Source organism: Meriones unguiculatus, chromosome 9, assembly GCF_030254825.1.
Source record: "Meriones unguiculatus strain TT.TT164.6M chromosome 9, Bangor_MerUng_6.1, whole genome shotgun sequence".
Classification (NCBI taxonomy): domain Eukaryota; kingdom Metazoa; phylum Chordata; class Mammalia; order Rodentia; family Muridae; genus Meriones; species Meriones unguiculatus.
The window spans coordinates 11,201,715-11,227,448 of record NC_083357.1 but is presented as its reverse complement, the minus strand read 5'-3'; the positions used below and the strand labels follow the sequence as shown (position 1 = coordinate 11,227,448).

The window sequence follows — 25,734 nt, the reverse complement described above, 5'->3', positions numbered from 1 at the left end:
CAGTTAGTTTGGATCATTTATCTATCATCCACAGGATAAACAGACTTAAGGTAGGAAGCAATGGTGTCATCTTGAGTTCTGTGTTAATTTTGATTGGTTTGGAGTGGAGTCATTGTTAAGAAAAATATCATGACTTGTAGGTTAAAGATTTGTGTGTGGACAGGTGCTCTCAGAGGTCAGAAGAGGGCCTGAGAGTCCTTGGAACTGGAACAGGTGGTGGGTGTGTTAAAAACCAAATTTGCTATACCCTCTACTGCCCTCTTCTGGCATGCAGGTGTACATGCACATACAGCATTCAAATAAAAGATAAAATTAAAAAAAAAAAAGAACCAAATTTGGAGGGCTGGAGAGATGTCTGCTCTTCCAAAGGACCTAGGTTCAGTTCCCAGCACATGGCAGTGCACAACTGTCTGTAATGCCGATTCCAAGGGATCTGACACCTTCACACTAATGCACATAAAATAAATTAAAAAAACCAAATTTGGATCCTCTGAAGGCAGCAAGGGCTCTTAACTAAGACACTTTTAACTGAGCCATCTTTTTAGCTCCAAATTAAACTTTTTTTTTAAGTTTAAACTTTTTAAATTAAACCTTTTTTAAAAAAGTTTAACTTGGACTCCCTTAGTTTTAGATAGGAAAGAAATCTGTACCATTCTTTGATCTTTCTTGGTCTTTCTTCCTGAATAAGTTCTTAATCATGCAGCTTTCAGGCATTTGCTTTTGCCTCATACTTGAAGTTTTGTCCTATGCACTTGTAGTTTTCAGCCAGCAGCTCAGGAGGGTTATTACAGCAGAACTCAGGTGTTTTTCTCTAGCCTTTACAACAACCTACAGATTCCAGTTACTTTGTCTTCCTCTCTCTCCTTAGCTCAGTGAAGCTACCATGTTGTGTTTAGCGTGACCTTTCTTCCAGTGTTCTGGAAAGGGACGCTGCTGCGTTCGTAGCATGTCAGTCACAGAGAGCTTACTTAGTTGTTTTGTTGTTGTTGTTTTGTTTTTCCGCTAGTTATGTGTCAACACAACACAAGTTAGAGTCATTTCGGAAGAGGAAATCATCTTTGAGAAAAACGTCTCTACCAGATTGGCCCGTGGGCAAGTCTGTGGTGCATTTTCTTGATTAATAATTGATGGGAATGGGCCCAGCCCACTGTGGATGGCACCATCCTGAGCTGGTAGTCCTGGGTGCTGTAAGAAAACAGAGGACCAGGTGTGCTGGTTCATGCTATTAGACCCAGCAGAGGTGGGTGGGTCTCTGTGAGTTTGAAGCCAGCCTGGTCTACATAGTAAGTACCAGGACAGCCTGGGCTGTCAGACCTTGCAACACACGTACACAGAGAAAGCAGGATGAGTAAGCCAAGCCATAGGAAGCAAGCTGGTAAGCAGTGTTTGTGTTTGTGCATGGCCTCTGCTTCAGTTCACGTCTCCAGGTTCCTGCCTGGACTTAGTCCCCTGACTTCTTTCATGACTGAGATGTGGAAGTAGAATAAACTGTTCCCTCTCAAAGTTGCTTTTTTGTCATGGTGTTTTATTCCAGCAGTAGAAACCTATGACCTGGGTTAGAGCCCCAGTCTTTGTTTTCTAGCACCTAATTACAGTTTCATTCATTTTGTTTGCTTTGTAGCTATTATAAGATTAAAACTGATTTCAGTAATTGAGACCTGATAGGTTTAGGGAAGCATTTTTGAACTCTTACACAAGAGAACAGTTTAGTGATACAGCTCTCACCCACAATTCTCTCTGCCTACTCTCTCTCTCTCCCATTTCCTGCCTAAGCTATAGGCCATGAGATTTATTATTGACAAGTGCTACATCTGTACAACACATTAGATATTCCTCTACATCAGGTAACGTTCATATTGATGAGAATAAATCAAGCTATGAGAAGAGATTATGGTTTTCGAGGGATGCTTGGCTATTTCTAAAGGTGAATCAGTTCAGGTGATAACCATAGTCTCAGATGGTGAGGAATAGATAGACAGCTAGATTATTGTTGATGATCATGTCCAAAGAACTGAAAGATTTCAGTTTTGGAGGATTTAGTCTCATGTGTGGATCTCATTCACTATAGTATGCTTTAATAAGTAAAAGGGGAAATTTTAGGTCGGTGAGTGAAAAGATGTGGAGATAAGACAGTGTGCCACAGACATGTGTAAATGTATGTGGAACACGTGCAGTAGGTTTGTCAGTTAGAAGCCCGAGATAGTTAATTTGGAATCCTTGATTGATGATCCAGTGACTATTTCTGAGGTGCTTACTATGTCTCATCAGACAAGCTGCATTTAGGGAATGAGAATTAAATAGTTGATAAAACAGAATTTATCAGAGTAAACAAAGGTCACTTATTTTGATTTTAATTGTGGGTCACCTCTGTGATCACAGACACAATTCTGATTGGTCATATTTTGAGTTTTGTTTTGAGACAGAGTCCAGCTATTTAGCTCAAGACTGGAACTGTATAACCCAGGCTAGCCTTGAATTCAGAATTCTCCTGCCTCAGTCTCCCAAGTTTGGGGGTTACCAAATATACCACACAGATCAGGTTATAGTTGGTCATCTTGGAAAAAAATCTTGTGTGTAAATGTGGTTCATGGAACTTAAAAAGTTTAGGGTAACAGATTTGCTTTTTCCATAACAGCCATACAAATTTTGTGAGCTACTTTTGAGTTTACAGATTCTGGTACTATTTATAGCTCCTTGTTGTATTCCTAAAGAGCTACCCCTGATTAAAATAGTTGCCATCTGGTGTTGTTTCCCAGCGGTTATTACTTTTTCATCGCATACTTAACCAAATCAGGACAGTGTGGCCTTGGTAGACAGATAGATGACTGGCCCATATAAGTCAGTAGAGCACATTAGAAACTCAGACTTTGCTCCACACAAGAACAATTGGGTGAGTTTTGTTTTGTTTGAGATGGGGTCTTGTTATTTTGTACAAGTTGGCTTCTGGCTTCCTGCCTCAGCTGCCCAAGCTGAGATTATAGGTGCTTGCAGTGAGCCAGGCCTTCGGTTGATTTTTGACAGAGTTGCGTACAATTTGCTCAAGCCAGGATGGCATCTTCAGTGGGCTGTGCTGGTATAGTAATTTGAGTATTGATAGGCTACAGAATGCGCTGTTACTAAACCTCTTATTCGATACAAAATTTTCTCCAAAATGAATTACAGACCTATCCATAAATCTTAAAACTATAAAATACCCTCCTCTTCTTGTTCTCACAGTTCCACTTCTAGTCTCTGGCAGGAGCTAGTCTGCCGTCTTTTCTCTAGGTCTACAATTTTTTGTTTGTTTGAGACCAGATTTAAGAAAAAAGTTGGGTTTGTTTTGCTTTGTTTTGTTTTACCTCTATCTAAAATGTTGCATGTATCACATGTGTTTTTATGGTGAGTAGGATTGTCCTGCTTTGAATGCACGGAAGATGTCCCGTGTCTCGTGTCGGGGAAATGACTGTTCTTGAAACATTTTACTTTCTTTGAGCTTTACTTATTCAAAATAAATTGCTTTAACAACAAACTCAGCTGAAACATCAGGTTAAAAAGAAATTCTCAGAAACAAGCTAAAGGAAGGCATAGCACTTCTAGAAACTTAAGTCCCAGATACTTAAACTGGCTTTTATCCAGGAAGGCATTACATTTTAAAAAAGATTTCTTGTTATTTTCTGTGTATGGATTCTGCACGTATGTTTGTGCACCGTCTTCATGCATTGGCCAGGGAAGCCAGAGAAGGCACTGGGTCTCCTGGAGTTGGAGTTGCAGATGATTGGGGGCCTTCATGTTGGTTCTGGGAATTGAACCCAGGTCCTCTGGAAAAGCATCCAGTGTTCTTAACTGCTGAGCCATTTCTTTTCTTTTCTTTTTTTATTTTTTAATGTATTACAATTTATTCACTTTGTACCCTAGCTGTAGCTCCTTCCCTCATTCCCTCCCAATCCCACCTTTCCTCCCTCTTCTTCTCCTATGTCCCTCTCCCAAGTCCACTGATAGGGGTGGTCCTCCTCCCCTTCCATCTGACCCTAGCCTATCAGGACTGGCTGCACGGTCTTTCTTGGGTGATGAGTTTTTGACAAGTCTTCCCTTATTTGTAACATTTTAATTGTAAAATATACATAAAATTTACCATTAGTATACATACACTAGATACCTGCCACCAACCACTCCACAGTTTCAAAATATTTCCTGACCTCAAAATGATACCCTGTGTCTGTGAAGTAGTCATTTTCTGTCTGTCCTACCCTAACTTGCTGACTGCTGCCAATCTAGTTTTTCTCTCTGTAGATCTTCCGGTCTATAATTATTTTATATAGTGGAGCCATATAATATATGTCTGACTTAATGTAATGTCCTCAAAATTTATCTATTCTGTATCATCTGTCAATACTTCATTTCTGAATGATACTCTATTGCATGTATGTACCATAGTTAATTTATCAGCATGAACTTGAGTTACTTATAACATTTGGATATTTTGTATAGTGCTACTATGAACATTCATTTATGCATTTTTTTATTTGGGTATCATTTTTCCAGTTTTTTTTTTTTTGAGTGTAGATTTAGCATTGAAGTGTTTTAACTTACTGAGGTATTCATCTGTCATAAAATGTTTTGTCATCTTCTGTTCCTGTTAGTGATGTACAAGGAATTTTTCCACATCTTAGCCAAAGCTTATTATCTGTCTTTTGTATGATAGCCACCCTAATGAATATGAAGCTGTGTCCTCTGGTGGGAAAGAGAATGTAATTGTTCTTAGATTATAGTAATTACATCATTTTCCCCTTTCCTTCCTCCGATTGATTCCTGTACCTTTCTCTCAAATTTATGGCCTTAAAAAACTGTGTTTTTTATGTGTGTTTCTAAATATTTAAATTCAACCTGCTGCGTTTCTATACTGTTACTTACACATATCTGTTTCCAGGACTGATCATTTGATATTGGTTAACCAATTGGTATTCTCTTCCTGGGGATGACTGTTTCTCCTGTTGCCCTTAGTTGCCTATAGGTCTTCGTCTAGAATTGAGGCATCATGGGCTTCCTTCTATGTTAGCATGTCTCTTAGTATCACCGTCAGGTATTTGTGGTTTTGATTTACACTTGCCAGATGGTTAATGACGCAACACTTTCCAAGTACTTACTGGCCATTTGTATATCTTCTTTGGAGAATTGGAGGTTAAGCCTATGCTTTTCATGTTAAACTCAGAATTCTACATTTACTTTAGATGTTAATTGTTAGTTACTGTAGATGTTACTTTAGAAACAAGTTTCTTGGTTTCAGATATTTTCTCCTGTCCTGTGGATTGTCTTTTGCTTCATTTGATGCATGGATTTTAATTCTATTGAAGTCTGCCTCGTCTACATATTTTTCATGTATTATTTACATTTTAGGTGTCTTGACCAAAACTCATAGTCAAATCTAGAGTTATAAAGACCCTCCCTCATCTTTTCTTCCGTTTTATAGTTTTCACTTTTAAGCTTAGGTCTGTGATCTTTTCTAACTTGTTTTTAAGCATATGTCAGTAGAACTGCTTTACTTCTCACTTGGATAACCTGGTTTCCAGTGTAATTATTGCAGACACTTTTTCTTTCTATACTGAACTGTCTCAGCACCCTAGTCAAAAATCAATTGATCATTGATGTGTGCATTTATTTCTGGACTTTGGCTTCTATTCTATTCATCTATATTATCTGTTCTGATAACAGAACTGTGCTGCTGCTGATTTTTGTAATTAGGCATTAAATTTTGGAATCAGAAAGTATGTGTCTTGTAACTTCATTTTATATTTTAAGACTTAACTTTTGATTTTATTCATCATTTGACATTTTGTCATTTTTTTAAGGTTTATTTATTATATGTACAGTGTTCTGCCTGCATGTACACTTACACGCCAGAAGAGTGCACCAGAGCTCACTATAGGTGGCTATGAGTCGCCATGTGGGAGATGGGATTTGAACCCGGATCCTCTGGTGTTCTTAACCTCTTTCCAACCGCGTCATACTGTTTTTTTATTCTCTCTCATTTTAGGGCTTTACTTATTTTAAGGGCATACATTTTTTTTCAAACTACTTCATTCCACTGATGAAGTCAGTTTCTGTTATTGATTTAATCATAACCTTCATTTTTTTTGTAGTTTCTTTGTTTGCAATTTATGGTTCCAATTCAGATACAGTTTAGTTGTGCCATTTTAGAAAGCCTGTCACACATTAATTTTAATTTTTTAGTGCTGAGGATCAAATATTATGAATAGCTTTATAAACTTCAGTTGTTTCAATGTTTACACACATTTATTTATATTGTCTGCATCTGTACCTTTTTCTAATTATAGGATTTTCCTTTTCAGATATTAAGCTATTATTAAAATACAAAAAAAATTAACTGTTATAATATTAGAATAAGGGTAGAAAGTAGGTAATGGAAGGAAGAGTCTACAACCACCTATCCTCTGTATATGTCAGTAATTCCTACAGGATAGAATACTATAGCAGATAGTCATTGACGACAGTTGTCCTTCAGCTGACAGTACCCAGATAATTGAATATACATTGGATATCCAAATGTATAGCCACAAATTGGATATCTCCTTCACACCAAATGGAGATCAGTTCCAGACTGAATGAAGACCTTTGTGTAAAAGGTTATAACTGTAGAGTTATAATATGAAGGAAGAAAAAATTTCAGGTTGGAAAAGAGATTCCAAAAGCACTGACCTTACAGACATGGGGGATGATTAGTTATTTGCAACACCTAACTTGAAAGGGCCTTTTCCAAGAAATTATTAAAAACTTTAATAAATCAACTAGAAAAAGATTTGAGAAAAATTGATAGGTAAGTAGACATGAAATATACCCAGTCTTATTAGTATTCAAAAAAGTACAATTGAAACCTTAAAAATCAACAAGATGGAGGAGGGGGAAGAGGAGGAAGAGAGAGAGAAAACTTTAGAGTCGAAGAGTTCCTACTTCAGTTGGAAACTTTCTATCACTTAGTAAAGTTGAAGGCGTGCTTTTATCTATGCTGTCAACCAGCAGTTAACTCCCAGACTTCCTAGAAAATTGGGCAAATACTTTAGGAAAGTTGTAAGCAGATGTGGGCATCCCGTAGCACTGTTTTGATCACAGTCACTTGTACAGTGGAATACTATTCCACAGGGTAGATGATGTACTAGGTATACATATGCATTAAGTGTGGATTCTGTTTGGGTTCACCGTATCCTTGCCCTTTCGGTCACACACTGGTATATCTTCTATTTTAGATTCTTGCTCATTTGATGTATATATTCACCACAAATCTGGATTCCTTACAGTACTGATCAAATATTTTCCTTATTTCCATTGACCTGGGCCAAGGTCTCCAGGTTCTGTGGTGCAGAAAAAGTCCATTCTACCTTTCTAGACATTTTTGAAATGCTTTTACACAGTCAAATCAGCTGTTTACTCTTCCAGCAGTTGCTGGTTTTGCTTTGTATTTCCTCCCACAGTTCACCCCCTTTACATCTATTCCATCTCTCCTGAACAGTGAATCTCAGAAAGAAAAAATACTGATGTTTTTCAGACTAAATTCATAGCTGAGATTTCTGTAACATTTATTGCTTTTTTTTTTTTTCTAACTCTTATTTCTGCCTTCTTAGACTTGTATGTCATAACCTAGTTTCTGTGTTCCTTGGAATCAAGTCATCTCTGTTTTCCCTTCATGGGAAAAATACAAGTGAAACCATTTTCTTGTTACCCTGTTGGATTTTTAGGTAGTGTGCCTCTGAAATCATTGCATTTTAGAAGTAAAAGCAGTCACACCAGTGATTTATCATATGAAGACATTAATTTGTACACGAGAAAGATACACCTCCCAACTGGGAGTGAACCCCCCGGTGTTACACTGTTTCATGTCATTTGTAACTTCTCTAATAGTTTCAGACTCCATTTGACTTTCAAAGGCAACTGGGTTGATTTGAGTACTCTGAAGAGGTTTATTGTTTTGTTTTCGTACAGGGTCTTTTTTACTTACAAGTTTATGTTTTCTTTATCTTCCAAGGACCTGGTCTTCTTAGGTTTTCTCAGCCCTGCAGTTGAGCTGAATGAGAGTCCAGCAGAACACAATACACTGCTGTACCCCAGTTCTTCCTAGGAGCTCAGGCTGCTGGTCCTGGCCTTCTTCTCTACCACCCTGCCAGGTACTAGCCACCGCCTGTTCTTTTTTCTGTCTATTCTCTTTCAGGCCATCCTTATGTTGTATAATGTTTGTTTAAATTCAGGTTATATGGTTTAAAACAAACATGAGTGTTTATGCTTTCATCTTTACTTTCCTGTAATATCTGATTTCTGTTTAAATGTTTGACTATTCTATCATTCATTTTCTTGACATCTTCTTGATTCTCTGTCTTTGTGGATTATAATACACTGTTCCCAGTAACATTTCCCTTATAATTAAACTTAACTATTATCCACTAGGTGGCTCATGTGCACCATTTTGGCTCAGATTGACATTTGCCAGCCATTGTCCATCATATCAAAAGTAAAGGTAGTGCATTACATGATTAGAAGATTTTTATATTTTACTTTTGACTTGACAGCTGGTTTGGAGCAGACATGGTAGTTTACTTCTGTATTCCTAGCACTTGGGAGGTGGAATTAGGACAATTTTGAGTGTGAGGCCAGCCTGAACTATATATGTATGAAGTGTTGGAACTAGATAAATTTGTCTTTTCTAGGTAGTGAGACAGGATCTTGATATTGCAGCTCAGAATGGTCTGTTAGCTCTTTCTGTTGACCAGGCTGGCCTTGAACTTGTCATCCTACTGCCTCTGCCTCTACAGTGCTGAACTACAGGCGTGGCCTCTATGTCTTGGCTTTGTCTGTCTTTATAAAATTCCCTTGATTTATCTTTTAGTCCTTTTGAGAAATTATATAAAATAGGAAATACGGTGGTTACCTGGTTTTCTTAAGGAAACAGGTGAAATAAAATAAAAGTTTATTCAAATTGATTATTTGGGAATCTCAAGTCATGCACCCCGAGTGCCCACCTCCTATTCCTCTCATGTTCACCCCCTCCCTCATGACCCTTTTCCCCCTAAAACATTTTTTTAAAAAAAGTTATTTTGTGTTGTTTGTATACTCACTGGAGCATGGTTAAATGCCAACCCCCACAAGGTAGGATGAGGTTTTTTTTTTTTTTTTCCTGTATCCAAGTCAGAACAACTGAGGAAATCCTTGTCTTAGTGTGGCTGCTGGGAGAAGCAGGCCCAGCTTTCCCATGCCCATGGACATCAACATGGTTTCCAGTGGCAGCCCAGACCACAGACAGTTCCATGGGCTTTGTGGTAACATGGGCCACAGATATCAACAGGGCTTCTGGCCATATCAGGACTACTGATCACTCATGACCCTCAGTGGCTGCGTAGCCCACAGGCCTCAACATGGGCCCTGAGGCAGCAAAGCCTGAGGACATCACTAGGGCATCAGTGAGTCAGCACCACAGAATGCAAATGTCCACATGGATCTCATGCTTCCTCATGGCCTGGGCCGCAGCATCAACCACAGACAGCAACATTACCTCCCATGGTTTCCTGGACCATGGTGGTCCTTCAAGGATGTCCAATCCAGAAAGTGAACTTTTCCTCACCTCTAGCCTCCGTCATTGGCCAGAGCCAGGGCAATCCTACAGTCAGTGGCAGGTTCAGGGTTGAGCCCTCCTCTGCATAAACTCTAGACTGTTGTACACTGTCCCACAAATCCTTCTGGGTAATGACTGCATGTCACAGTCAGCCCTCTCTTCACCTGTCATCACCATTATGTCTCCAGTTCCACCTCTCTCCATACTGCACACAGTGCTTGGTTTTTCTATCTTTTCCACCTCTCCATCACAGATTTGTTCATAGTAGTGCCCGCCACCCCATGGCACAAGGTGGCAGGTGGGCCTGAGTCATAACAGTTTTAAATGTTATAAAAGAAGCACTTAATTTCTCTGCTTTTTGAATCATTTTTCTAGATGGGCAGTCTTTGGTCCTTTTTGCTGTTAAGTTATTATACAGTCTAAACAGTTTTGGGAGTGCTGTCTGTTCATACAAAAATGATTATAACTTCCGACTAAACCACTGATGTAACTTTGTGCTTAAGATGTCATCCTCCCATGACTGAGTAAACTTACATGCCACCTTATAAATTATCTTACACATTGACTATATGCTGAAATTTTTATTATTTGTATGACTTATTAAGTATCATCAATATTATTGCCATATTTATACCATGTTACCTTTATAAAAATTCCCAGACTTTTGTTTGTTTATTCTTTTTTGTTTGTTTTGAGGCAGGGTTTCTTTGTGTAACAGATCCGGCTGTCCTGAACTCACTTTGTAGACCTTGGGCTTTGAACTCATAGAGTTCTGCCTGCTTCTGCCTCCTAAGTGGTGGAATTGAAGGTGTGCCCAGGCCTGACTTACAATTTTTTGATAACCAGTTGGTAAAGAGAATTCATATTCTGTCTTTTAGAGGAAATGTCAGAGTATTTATTGTCATTAAAGAATCTTTGGCAAATCAATTCTGTCTGCTGGTTTTCTAGACATCTTAGTATTGAAAGCTTACGTAACCTGATAATGTTTAGTTTTAAGAAAGGAATTTCCAGCTGTCAAGCTATGAGCATGTTTAATGGCTTAAAGTTGTGGTATGGTAATTAGATTATTGAATCAACTTAATCCAAATGTTAATAACATAGTTCATTCTTAGTCATTTCTGAGTTTCATGCTTCAGGGTGGTCACGATCCATCAATTTGAAAAACATTGCCATGCAGATTAAAGCTAAAGTTTACCCTAGGTGTAGTATTCTAGAACTGGATAGTTAACCAGGTTTATTGTAGGTTAGTGGCAGCCTTGTAAAGCAAATAGCAAAACTTGGTTTCTTGACTCTGCAGTGCTTACATGGTCACTAAATTTTGTTTTCTGAACTTAAAATTTTTAAATGATTGAGAGCTGTTGGCCCTTGGGGCTGGAGAGATGGCTCAGAGGTTAAGAACACTTACAGGCTGTTCTTCAAAGGTATTGAATTCAATTCCCAGCAACCACATGGTAGTTCATAACCATCTATAGTAAGATTTGGTGCCATCTTCTGGCCTACAAGCAGAACACTGTATTAATAATAGATAGATAGATAGATAGATAGATAGATAAATAGATAGATAGATATTTAAGGTGTTGTCCCAAGAACTATCTGAAGTATGACTGATGAAGGAAAATAGTATTGATTGGGATTTCATAGTTACTTATAATATATATTCTTAAAATTAAGACCATATTAGTAACTAGTAGTTTCACCGATGGTTAGGAACTCGTGTTTCTCGGTTATTGGCTTCTTTTTCAAGGAATTGAGACAAAGCCCATACATATCTGCAAAAGTTCTATGGAAACTTTATTTAAAACAAAGCAATAGAAAATACCAGAGTATACTGCAAGAGAGCCATCAAGCTATGAGTGAAGATGTTCAGGGGCCCAGATTATTTTTGAGGGCTTACTCTTACGGGGTTCAGGAGGAGGAGTTTGGTTACCTGGGGTGTAGTAAAGTTCTATTTTGATTTATAGATTAGGTTTCATAATTATTTTTTCCACTGCTCATGATTTTAATCATATACACACCCAACTATGTAGAAGGCATAATTCGGCTGCTAGGGATTCTTCCTCAAAGGTCTGTGGTTGCATGCTCACCCAAAAGTAGTTCAAGCAGAGCATTCCAGGTTACTGAGCTGTTCCCTGTTTGTGCTTACCTCAGTTATATAAATAAATAAATAATGAACCTATGAGATGGCTCAGTGGATAAGTGTGCTTGCCCTCAAGCTAATGGCCTGAGTTCAGTCCTCGGGACCCACATGATAGAAGGAGAGAATGGACTCTTATAAGCTGTCTCTGATCCACATTGTGTATTGTGGACACCCATACACATTAAATAAACAAATAATAAAGAATGTAAATATAATATATGCACCAGTTTTCAAGTTAATTATTCAAAGAATGTCACTAAGCAGAATATATCATTTATCCTTGGTAATGAGAGCATTGTAATATGAAAAATCCTAAAATATAATTTTATAACCGTGACTATTACGAAAATATTTGCAAGCAGTAATAACTTAGTTGCTTCATTTATATTGAATTGCCTACATATTTTACCTATTTTTGATTTTAAATTGTGTGTGTGTGGGGCACCATGCCTTTACATGTGTGAGTCCAGAACATTAGATATCTTGTAGTTGGAGTCCCAGGCAGCTGTGAGTCAGCAGACCTGGGAACACCTGGTGCTCTTGTAAGTGTGCACTCTGCACCAGTAGCCATCTCTCTAGTCCCACATATTTTATTTCTGCAGAAACAAGAAACTTGCCTTTTCTTGGTTGGCAAAACAAGGTTCAATTAATGGGCAGAGTGGTGAGATGGAGAGTTAGGAGTATGTACTGTTCCCCCCCCCCCCCAGCCCCTTCCCCGAGGACCAGGGGACCACAACTATTGTCAGGTGGCTCACATAAGCAACAATAGCCCCACCCCCAGGGGATCTGATACTTTCTTCTAGCTTCTACAGACATCTATACTCACACACACACAAACATAATTAAAAATAAATCTTTTTTATAAGTTTAGTCAGATACGTTTGTAACTTTTAATATGATATAAAAGCTATTGAATGTCCTCAGAAGATAGCTTTCTGACCTTAAACAATACTTTACATTTGAATAGTTGAAGATAGTACATTTCACTTAAGACTAGAGGCATAAAGATAGAAAGGTTTGGGATACTCAAGAAATAAAAAATAGTTAATTGTTGTAGAGGTAATATTTTGAGCAGAGAGAAGAGCTAATATTTCTTGCAGTCAGTACCTACTGATAGATATGAATAAAGCAAAAATAGGCAGGGAACATTTAAAAACTGAAGTGGCTTAGAAGAGAAATGGGCTTGAAGTAGGGCAGCATCTATGGAAACAAAACAGCAACTTACCAATATAATTAGAGTGAAGTAAACAATATTTGACAACCACGTATATTAATTTATTCAAACCTATCTTGAGTGTCTGCTCTGTAATTCCAGAAACACAACTATGAGCAAAAATATACTCTGCCTTCAAAGAAGCTTTAGTCCTATGACACTCAGACACTTAGACCTTAGAGTAGTACATGTGCTAGCATGAAGGAAAGCTGTGTGTACTCTGAGAGTATGTGCACTACTGCTTGATCTCAGTGGCGAGGGAGAAGTGTGTTTAAAACAAAGCAAAACTGATCTGTATTGGTATTGAGACAAGAGAGATTGTTGGTCTACTTAAAGCCATTTATTATGGCTGAATCCTGGAGTTTAAGAGAGAGAAGGAGAGGCATATAAGAGAGGAGCTGAACCACCCTTGGAATTCCTACTAAAGGCTTAGACAGAAGGAACTATGGTTTGATTTAAAGCAAGAAAGATTCTGGAGATTCTGAAGGCTAGTGAAGAACAAAGGCTACAAAGGAGATTGCCTGGACAGGAACAGAAAGGAATGAGAAAAATCAGTAGTATAACAGTATTCTTAGGAACCCAAGGAAAAGTATGTGAGGCAGGAGACTTTTGTCAGGTCTGGAAACAAAATTGGAAGATATAATCTGTGAAGGTAATGTAAAGCTATCAAATCCTCTTACATACATTTAAAAGGAGAGTAGAGTAAGTAAAGGTGCTTGCTTGTGAACTTTGAGCAGTTTTATGGAAAAACTCAGGAGAGATTTAAAAGTACACCCAGTAGGCCACTGATTATTAGAGGTTCTTGATAACTCTCCAAAGGGTTCAGGAGATGAGGCATAGAAGAGATTGTCCAATGTTTATTACGAGCAGTATTACTATATTCTATTGTTTTACATCTCAAATAATGCTGTTGATAATATTTTTAAAAATCATAGAAGCTTAGTATGTTAAAATTATTAGCCATGTTCTGGCTTTTTAAATTGGAATATACGAATGATTTAATTTCTTCATTGTTATTACGGAGGACTCAATACTCTGGGGCCTTTTAGATTCTCCTAGGACCATTTGTTCTTGTTCTTGTGAAAGCAGAATTCTGTTTGAGGTTGTTGCATTCTTTGTCATTGTAGTAAACATGATATTTTTTATTCAAAGCTCTCTTTGTTTCTTCCTAAAGCACATCACTGTCTTAGAACTTAAAAGATTATAGAGGCTCTATTTGGTATATATGAGGAGAATGTGCTTCTCCTGCTCTGCTTTAACAGGAAAATAAAAATCTGTGGATGCTTGTCACCAAAACATGTGCTCATCTCTTGGCACTGGAAGCTAGGTGTGTACCAGCTGACTGTTTTCTAATTCAGCCATTCATCTCTGACACTGCCTACTTAGATTGAGGGCCCACTCTTGCAAGATTATTCCCATTGAGATGCCATTTGCAAAGCACAAGTTGTAGCTCATTGTCCTACTTTTTATCAACTTGACACAATCTAGGATCATTTGGGAAGAGGGAATCGTAACTGAACAGGTTCTGCTATCAGATTGGCCCATAGTCAAGTTTTTCTGTCTGTTCTCCCTTCACCCCCATTCTTTCATAATCTGCTAATTCCAGTTTGTGTTGTTCATATGTTCATGGGTGTCATGCCATCCCCTGGAGCTTCAGCAACCAACTAGTGGTCACTTCCCACCCCAATGTAGAATGATTCTTTCTCCTCCAGTAGTTGTCAATTGCCAGTAGCTTCTCAGTGATGGGCAGAGGCCTCATGAATTCTCTCATCCATGCTGTAATTTTTTTACTGGCTTTATCTTGTGCAGAACTTAGCAGCTAGCCACAGCTGCTGTAGTTCCATGAGTGCAATAGCTGTGTCATTTCCAGAGGACAGCGTTTTACAGCACTCCTCCCAGTCCATACTCTGGCTCTTCTATTCTTTCTGCCTCCTCTTCAATGCTCCCTGAACCTACAGTGGGTGGTGAATCCTGATAAAGCTGTCCCATTGAAGGAGGAGTCCCTATATTGATTGCTGTTCACCACAAAAAGAAGCTTCTCTGACCAAAGTTGAAGCAGCCCCCTGGGTCAGCATTTTATGAGTTAGAGAACTCCCTGTACCAGTGGGCAGCCAGGGCCTCTGGGCCATCTAGGGGCAGCTTCCACTGCTGTGAGTTGTGGAAGTGTCTGTGTGCCTTAGTCTGGGTGAGATCCACTCTGATGAGTTTTGCTCTCTCTTTAGTTTGCTCTCTGGCTTCCTTCCTTCCTTCCTTTTTATTTTTTCTTCACAATTTATTCATTATTTATCCCAATTGAAGCCCCCCCCAACTACCCCCAGTCCCACCTACTCTTTCTCTTCTGAAGCTCCATCCCCTTCCCCTAAGTCCACTGAAAGGGGGAGTTTTCCACCATTGCCATCTGCCCATAGCTTGTTAAGTCTCATCAGGACTGCCTGGATCCTCTTCCTCCGTGGCCTGGCAAGGCTGCATCATCAGGGGCAAGTGATCAAAGAACAGTCAACTGAGTTCATGATAGAGGCAGCCCCTGCTCCCGTCACTCAAAGAGATCCACATGGAGACTGAGCTGCTAGTTGGTCACATCTGAGTAGGGGCTTTAGATCCTCTCCATGTATGGTCCTCTGTTGGTACATCAGTCTCTGCAGGACCCCTGGGCTCAGATACTTTAGCTTTGTTGGTCTCCTTGTGGAGTTCCTGTCCCCTCATGTCCCTCTATCCCCATCCCTCTCTTCTTCCATTCTGCATTCTGCCATGAGTCTCAGCATCTGCTTCCATCCCCTGTTAGGGGGATCCTTTCAAGGAACCTCTATAGTAGGCTCCCGTCCTGTTTCCTCTCTTCCACCGCTTCTGGTGTCTATCCTGTTTGCCATTCTGAATGAGATTTAAGCATCTTCCCTAGGGTCCTCCTTAGTGTTTAGCTTCTTTAGGTCTGTAAATTGCTATCCTATATTATACAGCTAATATTCACTTATAAGTGAGTGTATGCCAACCCTATCTTTCTTGTTTCTGGGTTACCTCACGCAGGATGACCTCTTCTAGTTCCGTCCATTTGCCTGCAAATTTCATGATTTCCTTGTTTTTAATAGCTGAGTAGTATTCCATTGTGAAGATGTACCACAATTTCTGTATCCATTCCTCCATTGATGGACATTTAGGTTGTTTCCAGATTCTGGCTATTACAAATAAAGCTGCTGTGAATATAGTTGAGCAAAAGTCATTAATGAATGGTGGTGCATCTTTTGGGCATATGCCCAGGAGTGGTATAGCTGAATCTTGAGGTAGTGCGATTCCCAATTTTCTGAGAAAACGCTAGATTGATTTCCAAAGCAGTTGTACAAATTTGCACTCCCACCAGCAATGGAGAATGGCTCGCCTTTCTCCACATCCTTTCCAGCATGTGTTGTCACTTGAGTTTTTTGATTTTAGCCATTCTGATCGGTGTAAGATGGAATATCAGATGTTTTGATTTGCATCTCCCTGACAAAGGAAATTGAGTATTTCTTTAAGTGTTTCTCTGCCACTCGATATTCCTCTGTTGAGATTTCTCTGCTTAGCTCTGTACCCCATTTTTTAATTGGGTTATTTGGTTTATTGATGTCTAATTTCCTGAGTTCTTTATATATTCTAGATATTAGAAGATGTTAAAAGATGAAGATCTTTTCCCAGTCTGTAGGCTGTCGTTTTGTTCCTTTGCTTTACAGAAATTTTTGAGTTTCATGAGGCCCCATTTATTAATTGTAGATCTGAGAGCCTGAGCTGTTGGTGTTCTGTTCAGGAAATTGTCTCCTGTGCCAATGAGTTTGAGGCTCTTTCCCACTTTTTCTTCCAATAGATTTAGTGTGTCTGGTTTTATGTTGAGATCTTTGATCCACTTGGACTTTAATTTTGAAGAGGGTGATAGACATGGGTCTGTTTGCATTTTTCTACATGTGGACTTCCAGTTAGACTATCACCATTTGCTGAAGTTGCTGTCTTTTTTTCCATTGTATGGTTTTGGCTTCTTTGTCAAAAATCAGGTTCCATACTTGTGTGGGTTTATTTCTGGCTCTTCAATTGGATTCCATTGATCCACCATTCTGTTTTTATGCCAGTACCATGCAGTTTTTATTACTGTTGCTCTATTGTGGGTTTTTTGTTCCATATGAGGTTGAGAATTTTTCTTTCAAAGTCTGTAAAGAATTGTGTTGGTAATTTGATGGCAATTGCATTGAATGTGTAGATTGCTTTTGTTAAAATGGCCATTTTTACTATGTTAATCCTACCAATCCATAAGCGTGGGAGATCTTTCCCTCTTCTGATATCTTCTTGTAATTCTTTCATCAGAGAGTTTGTTTTTTTTCATACAAGTCTTTGACTTGCTTGGTTAGATTATACCAAGATAGTTTGTTTTTTTGTGGCTATTATGAAAGGTGTTTTTTTTCCTAATTTCTTTCTGAGCCCATTTATCTTTTGTATATAGGAGGACTACTTGTTTGTTTGTTTTTGAGTTAATTTTTTATCCAGCCATTTTGCTGAAGGTGTTCATCAGCTGTAGGAGTTCCCTGGTAAAATTTTTGGGGTCACTCTTGTATACTATCATATCACCTGCAAATAGTGATACTTTGACTTCTTCCTTTCCAGTTCAAATCCCCCTGATCTCCTTTAATTGTCTTATTGCTCTAGCAAGGACCTCAGTTACTATGTTGAAGAGATATGGAGAGAGTGGACAGCCTTGCCTTGTCCCTGATTTCAGTGGGATTAACTTAAGTTTCTCTTCGTTTAGTTTGATGTTGGCTATAGGCTTGCTGTATATTGCTTTTACTATGTTTATGTTTGTGTCCTTGACCTCTCCAGGACTTTAAGTATGAACAAGTGTTAGGTTTTATCAAATGCTTCTTCAGCATCTAAGGAGATGATCATGTGATTTTTTTTTCTTTTGGTTTGTTTATATGGTAGATTACATTGATGGATTTTCAGATGTTGAACCACTGCTGCATACTACAATGAAGCCTACTTGGTCATAGTGGATGATATCTTTGATGTGTTCTTAGATTCTATTTGCAGGTATTTTGTTGAGTATTTTTGCATCAATGTTCATAAGGGAGATTGGCCTGAAATTCTCTTTCTTTGTTTGGTCTTTGTGTGGTTTAGGTATCAAGGTGACTGTGGCCTCATAGAATGAGTTTGGTAATGTTCCTTTTGTTTCTGTTTTGTTGAATGGTTTAAAGAGTATTGGATTTAGCTCTTCTTTCAAGGTCTGGTACAATTCTGCACTGAAACTATTTGGCTCTGGGCTTTTTTTGGATGGGAGACTTTGATGACTGCTTCTATTTCCTTAGGGAATATAGGACTATTTAATGTATTTACCTGGTCGTGATTCATCTTTTGTAAGTGGAATCGATCAAGAAAAATGTCTATTTCATTTAGATTTTAAAATTTTGGGTGGTGTTTAGGCTTTTGAAGTAGGACCTAATGATTTGTTTGGATTTCCTCATTGTCTGTCATTATGTCCCCCTTTTCATTTCTGATTTTGTTAATTTGGATAGTGTCTCTTTCCCTTATACTTAATTTGGCTAAGGGTTTGTCTATCTTGTTGATTTTCTCAAAGAACCACCTCTTGGTATCTTTGATTCTTTGAATTGTTCTCTTTGTTTCTAGTTAATTGATTTCAGCCCTGAGATTGATTATTTCCAGCTGTCTGCTCCTCTTAGGCTTGTCTGCTTCTTTTGTATTTTTTTTCCCTAGGGCTCATGTGCACCATTAAGTTGCTTGTAGGTGATGTTTCAAATTTCTTTCTGAAGGCACTTAGTGCTGTGAACTAGCCTCTAAGCACTGCTTTCATTGTGTCCTATGTTTGGGTATGTTGTGCCCTCATTTTCATTGAATTCTAGAAAGTCTTTAATTTATTTCTTTATTTCTTCCCTGACCCAGCTGTGAATAGGGAATACAGTTTCCATGTATTGTTATGCCCAGTTCGAGAACCCCAAAAGACCAGGAATAGACTCCGCTGTAAATACATGAGGTTTTTTTTTTTTTAATTGTATACACATTTGAACACGGGACACAAACTTCCTGTGGAAACAGGTGAGGAATGCAGCCCCCAGGTCTAGAGGTACAGAGTTTTTAAAGGGAAAAAACACAAGCAGGCACATATATGCTTTGGTATTATGTGATTGGGTAAGGGAAATTAACTTTTGAAATGATTGGTCCACTTTAGGCACCAAGACTACAGACAGTTCTGGCCTGGTCATATGGGCCGGTTTTTTAGCAACTGTATAATTAGTGGGCAGGAAAGAATGCAGTGAGGCTAGTTCTTCCCCCCAGGGCATTAAGGCTAGACATATCTCCATTTGGCTGGCCTTGGTTCAGGCTTGTGCTTTAAACTTTAAAATAATAGCCACTGATTTTTAATCCTTTGGCCTCTCAGTGTGTGTAGGCTTTTTGCTATTTCTGTTGTTGAGGTCCAGCTTTAGTCCATGGTGGTCTGTCTGATCGGATACAAGGGGTTATTTCAGTCTTCTTGCATCTGTTGAGGCTTGCTTTGTGATCAACTATATGGTCTATTTTGTAGAAAAGTCAATGAGATGCTGAGAAGAAGGTAAATTCTTTTGTGTTTGGGTGAAAAGTTCAGTAGATGTCTATTAAGCCCATTTGATTCATGACATCTGTTAGTGTCATTGTTTCTTTGTATAATTTCTGTTTTGTCGACCTGTCCTTTTTGTTGAGAGTGGGGTGCTGAAGTCTCCCACTATTAATGTGTGTGGATCAGTGTGTGGTTTAAGTTTTATTAATGTTTCTTTTACAAATGTGGTTGACCTTGTATTTGGGGCATAGATGTTCAGAACTGTGATGTCTTCATGGTGGAATTTTCCTTTGATCAGTATGAACTGACCTTCCCCATCTCTTTTGATTAATTTGGTTGAGAGTCTATTTTATTAGATATTAGAATGGCTACTCCTGCTTGCTTCTTGGGTCTATTTGCTTGGAAAACCATCTTCCAGCCCTTTTCTCTCAGGTAATGTCTATCTTTGTGGCTTAGGTGTGTTTCTTGTATGCAACAGATTGTTGGGTCTTGTTTTCGCATCCATTCTGTTAGTCTGCGTCTTTTTATTGAAGAATTGAGTCCATTGATATTGAGAGAGATTAATGACCAGTGGCTGTTAGATCCTTTGATTTTGATGTTGGTTGTGGTAGTATGTTTGTATGCTTGGCTACTTTTAGTTTTGCTCTAGTGAGGTTATTTATCTCCTGTGTTTTCCTGAATGTAGTAAGCTTTCTTGGGTTGTATTTTTCCTTCTAGTATCTTCTGTAAAGCTGGATTTGTGGGTAGGTATTGTTTAAATTTGTTTTGTCATTGAATATCTTGTTTTCTCCATTTATGATGATTGAGAGTTTTGATAGATGTAGTAGTCTGGGCTGACATCTGTGTTCTCTTAGGGTCTGCATGATATCTGTCCAGGCCCTCTGGCTTTCTCTGTTGAGAAGTCAGGTGTGATTCGGACGGGATTGCCAATATATGTTACATGGCCTCTTTCCCTTGTAGCTTTTAGTTTAGTTTAGTTTTTTTTTTCTGTATACTTACTGTTTTGATTATTATGTAGTGGGAGGATTTTTTTTTCTCATCTAATCTATCAGGTGTTCTGTAGGCCTCTTGTATGCTTTTAGGCCTCTCCTTCAAATTGGAGAAATTTTCTTCTATGATTTTGTTGAGAATATTTTCTGGGCCTGGGAGACAGCGCTCCTCTATTCCTATTTTTCTTAGGTTTTGTCTTTTCCTGTTGTCTTGAATTTCTTAGATGGTTTGTGTCAGGAGTTTTTTAGGTGACATTTTATTTTTTTGATGGATACATTGATATCTTCTATTGTATCTTCAACACCTGAGACTCTTCCATCTCTTGTAGTCTGTTGGTTATGCTTACCTCTATAGTTCCTGTTTTCTTCCGTAAGTTCTCCCTCTTCATGATTACTCCATCTGTTGTGTTTTCTTTAATTTTTCTATTTCTATCTTCAGATCTTGAACCGTTTTGTTGAATTCCTTCACCTGTCTGATTGTAATTTCCTTCAATTCCTTCACCTCCTGTTTGTTTGAACTTTCCTCTATTTTATTTCTTTCAGTGATTTAATTATTTACTCTCTAAAGGCCACAACTGGCTATAGCTTCCTCTATTTCTTTACGAATGGCCATAATCATCTGTTTGACTGTATCTTCCTCTATTTCTTTATGCATTTTGTTTCCTCTGTTATCCTCTTCGTAAGCATAGATGTAAGGTCATCTTCTTGAATTTCACTTATGTTAGGGTGTCCAGGGCTACTTGTCCCTGGATAACTGGGTTTTGGAGACGCCATATTGCTTTGGCTTTTGTTATTTATGCTTTTACGCCGGCCTCTACCTGTTTGGCAGTCTCAGGTGTTGGCTGTTAGTTTCCATTGCTGGTTGGAATCCTGGGGTGGGGAGAATCCCCTTGGCAGGAAGATGGTTGTTCCTGAAGGACGCCTCCTCAGCTTTTTTGGCTGTGGTCACTGAATGGCCAGCGCTTCTCAGGGAATTGCCACAGCTCACCTCAGGTGTATGGTCCTATAGGGTAACTGGGCTCATTGGTAATCTAGGGGCTCTTCTCTCACCATCAGAAGTCCTGGGAACTGCTGCCCTGCCACTGAGTTTCTTGCTCTGATTTTAGTGGATCTGCTGCTGCTCTTACATTGTGTTTGCTGGGCGCAGCCATCTTTAAGAACCAGGAAGCTCCCAGGTTTGGTCAGTTTAGCTAGGAAGACAAATTGTGCTTTGGAGCAATGTCTGGGGGCGGATGCTGTGGGTCCCAGGCACCTTGTAGATCTGAGGTTGGAGCTCTGTGCCCCAATACTCAAGCGGTAATCAGTGGAGGGTGAGCACAGCACACAGGCATGTGGCTGGAGGCTAGAGCTCCGAGCCTACAGGAACCCAGGAACTTTTCTGGGGATTAGCTGGCTGTCCTGAGGTCCAACCTTGATGTTCCCCTTGCCGTGGGGTTTCTTCCCGACTGGGAGACCCAGTATGTTGTGTTTTGAGGTCCATAGTTGAGTCTGGGATGGTGAGTAGAGCACGTAGGCACAGGTGAGTGGCTCCACACTGCCAACTGAATGCCTGCAGGAGCCCAGGAACTTTTTGGGGTGTGGTAGCTGGGTGTTCTGAGGTTGGACCCAATGTTTCCTTCACTGTGGGGTTTCCTTCCGACAGGGAAACTCAGTCTCTGGTATTTTGGAGCCCACAGTTCTGTCTGGATGGTGAGTCATGGGCACAGGCGTGTCTCTGGGCTGGCATTTGAGCACCAGCCAGGAACTCTTCTGGGGTTTAGTTGGGTGACCTGAGATTGGACCCGATTGCCTCCCACAGTTTGGGTTTTCTTCTTACCTAGAAAACATAATCGCTGCTGTTTTAGGGCCCACAGTTCGGTCTGTTTGTCTCTCTGCAGTCACAGCTGTCTTGCCTGTCAGACACAGTGTGCTCTTGGTGCCACCATCTTGGATCCACTTCCTCCTTCCTTCCCTCCCTCCCTCCTTTAAAAATCCCTACTGGGAGCAGACACATTTAATTACAGAATGTTTTTGTTGTGGGATTGTAGCCAGTTTGTGGCCTTTAGAGAGTAAATAATTAAATCACTGAAAGATAGAGGAAAGTTCAAACAAACAGGTGAAGGAATTGAAGGAAAATACAATCAGACAGGTGACGGAAATCAACAGTACTTTTTAAGACTTCTGAATACAATTACATTGCTGGCAGTATAAACTGGTAGTAATTATATGTGGAACTAACTAATACAAATAAAATTCTCTATAAAATGCATCTGAGACATATATCATTTGCTATTCTTCTTTGTGGTTTTTAGAAAGTGTTTCTGGTGGTGGTTTTTATAAGCCCCAAGAATCTTATTAATAAAATACTTGGCAAAAGTTATTATTAGAAAATGTCAGTCATTTGAATCTTATCCCAAGACATTTTATTTTATATGACTAATTTTTTGTATAGGTAAAGATTCAACCCAAAATAGTACAAAGGTGCTTTTAAAACTAGGAATCCTTGAGGTTGGTCATGAACTTTTTTTTTTTTTATAGATTTTCTCGTTTAATTCTTTTTTTTCTTTTTTATTTATTTTTATTCTTTTTTTTAATTTTTCATCAATTACACTTTATTCATTCTGCATCCCCCCATAAGCCCCTCCCTCCTCCCCTCCCAATCCCACCCTCCCTCCTCCCTCTGCTTGCATGCCACTCCCCAAGTCCACTAATAGGGGAGGTTCTCCTCTCCTTTCTGATCTTAGTCTGTCAGTTCACATCAAAAGTGGCTGCATTGTCCTCTACTATGGCCTGGTAAGGCTGCTCCCCCCGAGAGGGAGGTGATCAAAGAGCAGGCCAATCAGATTATGTCAGAGGCAGTCCCTCTTCACATTACTATGTAACCCAATTGGACTCTGAACTGCCCTGGGCTACATCTGTGCAGGGGTTCTGGGTTATCTCCATGAATAGTCCTTGGTTGGAGTATGAGTCTCTGGGAAGTTCCCTGTGTTCAAATTTTCTTGTTCTGTTGCCTAACTAAAATGTCCAATCCCCATCCGGAAAGGCAAAGAGGATGGACATCAGAAGAAGAAGAAAACAGGAAACAACCTAGGAACCTACCACAGAGGGCCTCTGAAAGCCTCTGCCCTTCAGACTATCAAAGCAGATGCTGAGCCTGATGGGCAACTGTTGGGCAGAGTGAATGGAATTTTAGGTAAGAACTGGGAAATAGTAAGGGCTGGAGAGGACAGGGTCATGAACTTTTGATCCCAAATAGGGACTTGTTTTTCCTTGTTGGCATTGTAGAACCAGTAGTAACAAACAAAGCTTTGTGTCTAATTGAGACACAAAGGAGACTTATTGTTTAAAGCCTTAAAGGCTAAATATAGGAGTGAGACAGGGCTTGAAGATCAACTTCAGAGCCTATTGGGTTCAAGAAGTTGTGTGTGTGTGCGTGTGTGTATACATACACATACATGTATGTATGTATACATATTACAAAAGAAACGAGGTTTCCTCTACCAAGCATGGTTTTCCTCTTGTTAAGTAAGCCTTAAGTCTTAATTAAGTCTAATTAGAGAGCTATTAGTTACAGCTAAGGTAAAATGCAGAATTGTAAAGCCTAGTCCCAAGTGCCCCTAGTCTATAGCACAATTCCTGCACCTAAAGAAAGTCTCAGGAATCATTCCAAAAGAGGGAATGTAAAAATTGTAAGAAAACAGGAAGTTGTTGTATTTGCTGACTAGAAATGTCCAAGAAGCTACATCCATGAAGTCTCAGCAACATGGCTGCCTAAGCATGACCTGAAGAAGAAACATGACCAGCAGATATACCAGTGTGGAAGAGGGAAAGCCTCAACTTCACATATAGAACAACAGGCAGCTAAGGAATGCTGAGAACAGGAGAAGGCTTTCTCCGGGAAGAGCACAGTAACACTATACAGATTGAGCAGATTGTATTACTATATTTAGGAATATATGTATGTGTGTATATATATGTGTGTGTGTGTGTGTGTGTGAATATATATGCACACATACATGTATGCATGCATATAATTAAAGAAAAAGAGGCCATGAATTTGAATGAGAACAAATTGGGGTACATGGGAGGGTTGGGGAGAGAAATAAGAGGCAAATGTAATTGTAATCTCAAAAAAAAAAACCATAAATGTGAAAAATAAGAGTGCAGGGGCAAGCTGATCAAGTCATCTCTTTCTTGGAGTTGGGCAGAGATCTAATAATTTGGGTATCTCCTAAGATAAATTTGGATTTTCAACTTGATAGGATTTAGAATCTTTATGGAAACAAACCTCTAAATATGAATATGTGAGGGATTTTCTAGATTAGATTAGATTGGGATGAGAAGACCTTCCCTAAATGTAGGTGATACACCATACCTTAGGCTTGGATCCTTGACTGCATAAAAAGGAAAAAGCAAGCTGAGATTGATCATTCATCACTCCCTGCCATGATTAACTAAACTGAAACCCAAAATAAACACTTCATTCCTTTAAAAAAAAGGGGGGGGGGTTGTTCTAGCAATATGTAAAGTGCCCAATACTTCTTGTGTTTTTTGTATTTTTGTTTTTTTCTGGAAGTTGTCCCAGTAGTTATATACTGTTCTGGTATATTATTTAAGATGCAGATTTTAATGAAGTTAGAGGTTGTCTGGACATTTTAGGTCCAACCAGTTTGGCCAGCCACCTGAAGAATAATTTCTGGCCCACATGGAATATTCTTTACCCAAAGATAAATGAAGATAAGTTTTAAGACATTTGTTTTTTTGAATGAAATGTAATTTTAGGATCTTAGCTAACTGAAGTGTGATGGTAGTATACCTATATTGTGTTCTGTTGCTTAAAGTATGTTTTGTTTTTTCATTCTGGTATTATTTAAAAAGAGGGAGTTCTAAGGGAAATGAGAGTGGGGGTCAGATGTGGGAGAATGGGGGCGGGAGGACAGAGGGCATGCAGATAGAAAAGGGGAAATCTCTGAGACAAGCTGGAGACCTACAACAGGGTATGCTCCTGGGAGGATATGGGAATGACTCTAGCTGAGACCCCTAGTAGCGAGGGTCCTGGAGACTGAAGAAACCATCCTCAAACCAGACAGGATTCTTAGTGGAGAGAGAGGAACTCCAACCCACCCACAAAACCTTCAACCTAAAATTTACCCTGCTTACAAGATGTGTAGGGGTAAAGGTAGAGAGAGATTGAGGGAATATCCAACTAATACCTGGCCCAACCTGAGACCTATATCAAGGGAGCAAACCAATCCCTGACACTAT

At 39.2% G+C, this 25,734-nt stretch overlaps 1 protein-coding gene across 5 annotated transcripts in view; it reads left to right on the top strand.

Moving 5' to 3' along the window:
- Window positions 1-25,734, top strand: part of Mapk8 (mitogen-activated protein kinase 8) — an 81,237-nt gene that overhangs the window by 19,570 nt on the left and 35,933 nt on the right. The window contains exon 2 of one of the 5 annotated variants that reach the window (XM_021643453.2): window positions 8,015-8,153. The exons of 3 other annotated variants lie outside the window; for them this stretch is intronic. The gene's annotated coding sequence lies outside the window, so the exon portion shown is untranslated. Of the gene's footprint in view, window positions 1-8,014; window positions 8,154-23,531; window positions 23,663-25,734 lie in introns of those variants that run through there. One more of the 5 variants, XM_021643454.2, reaches the window with a different exon arrangement.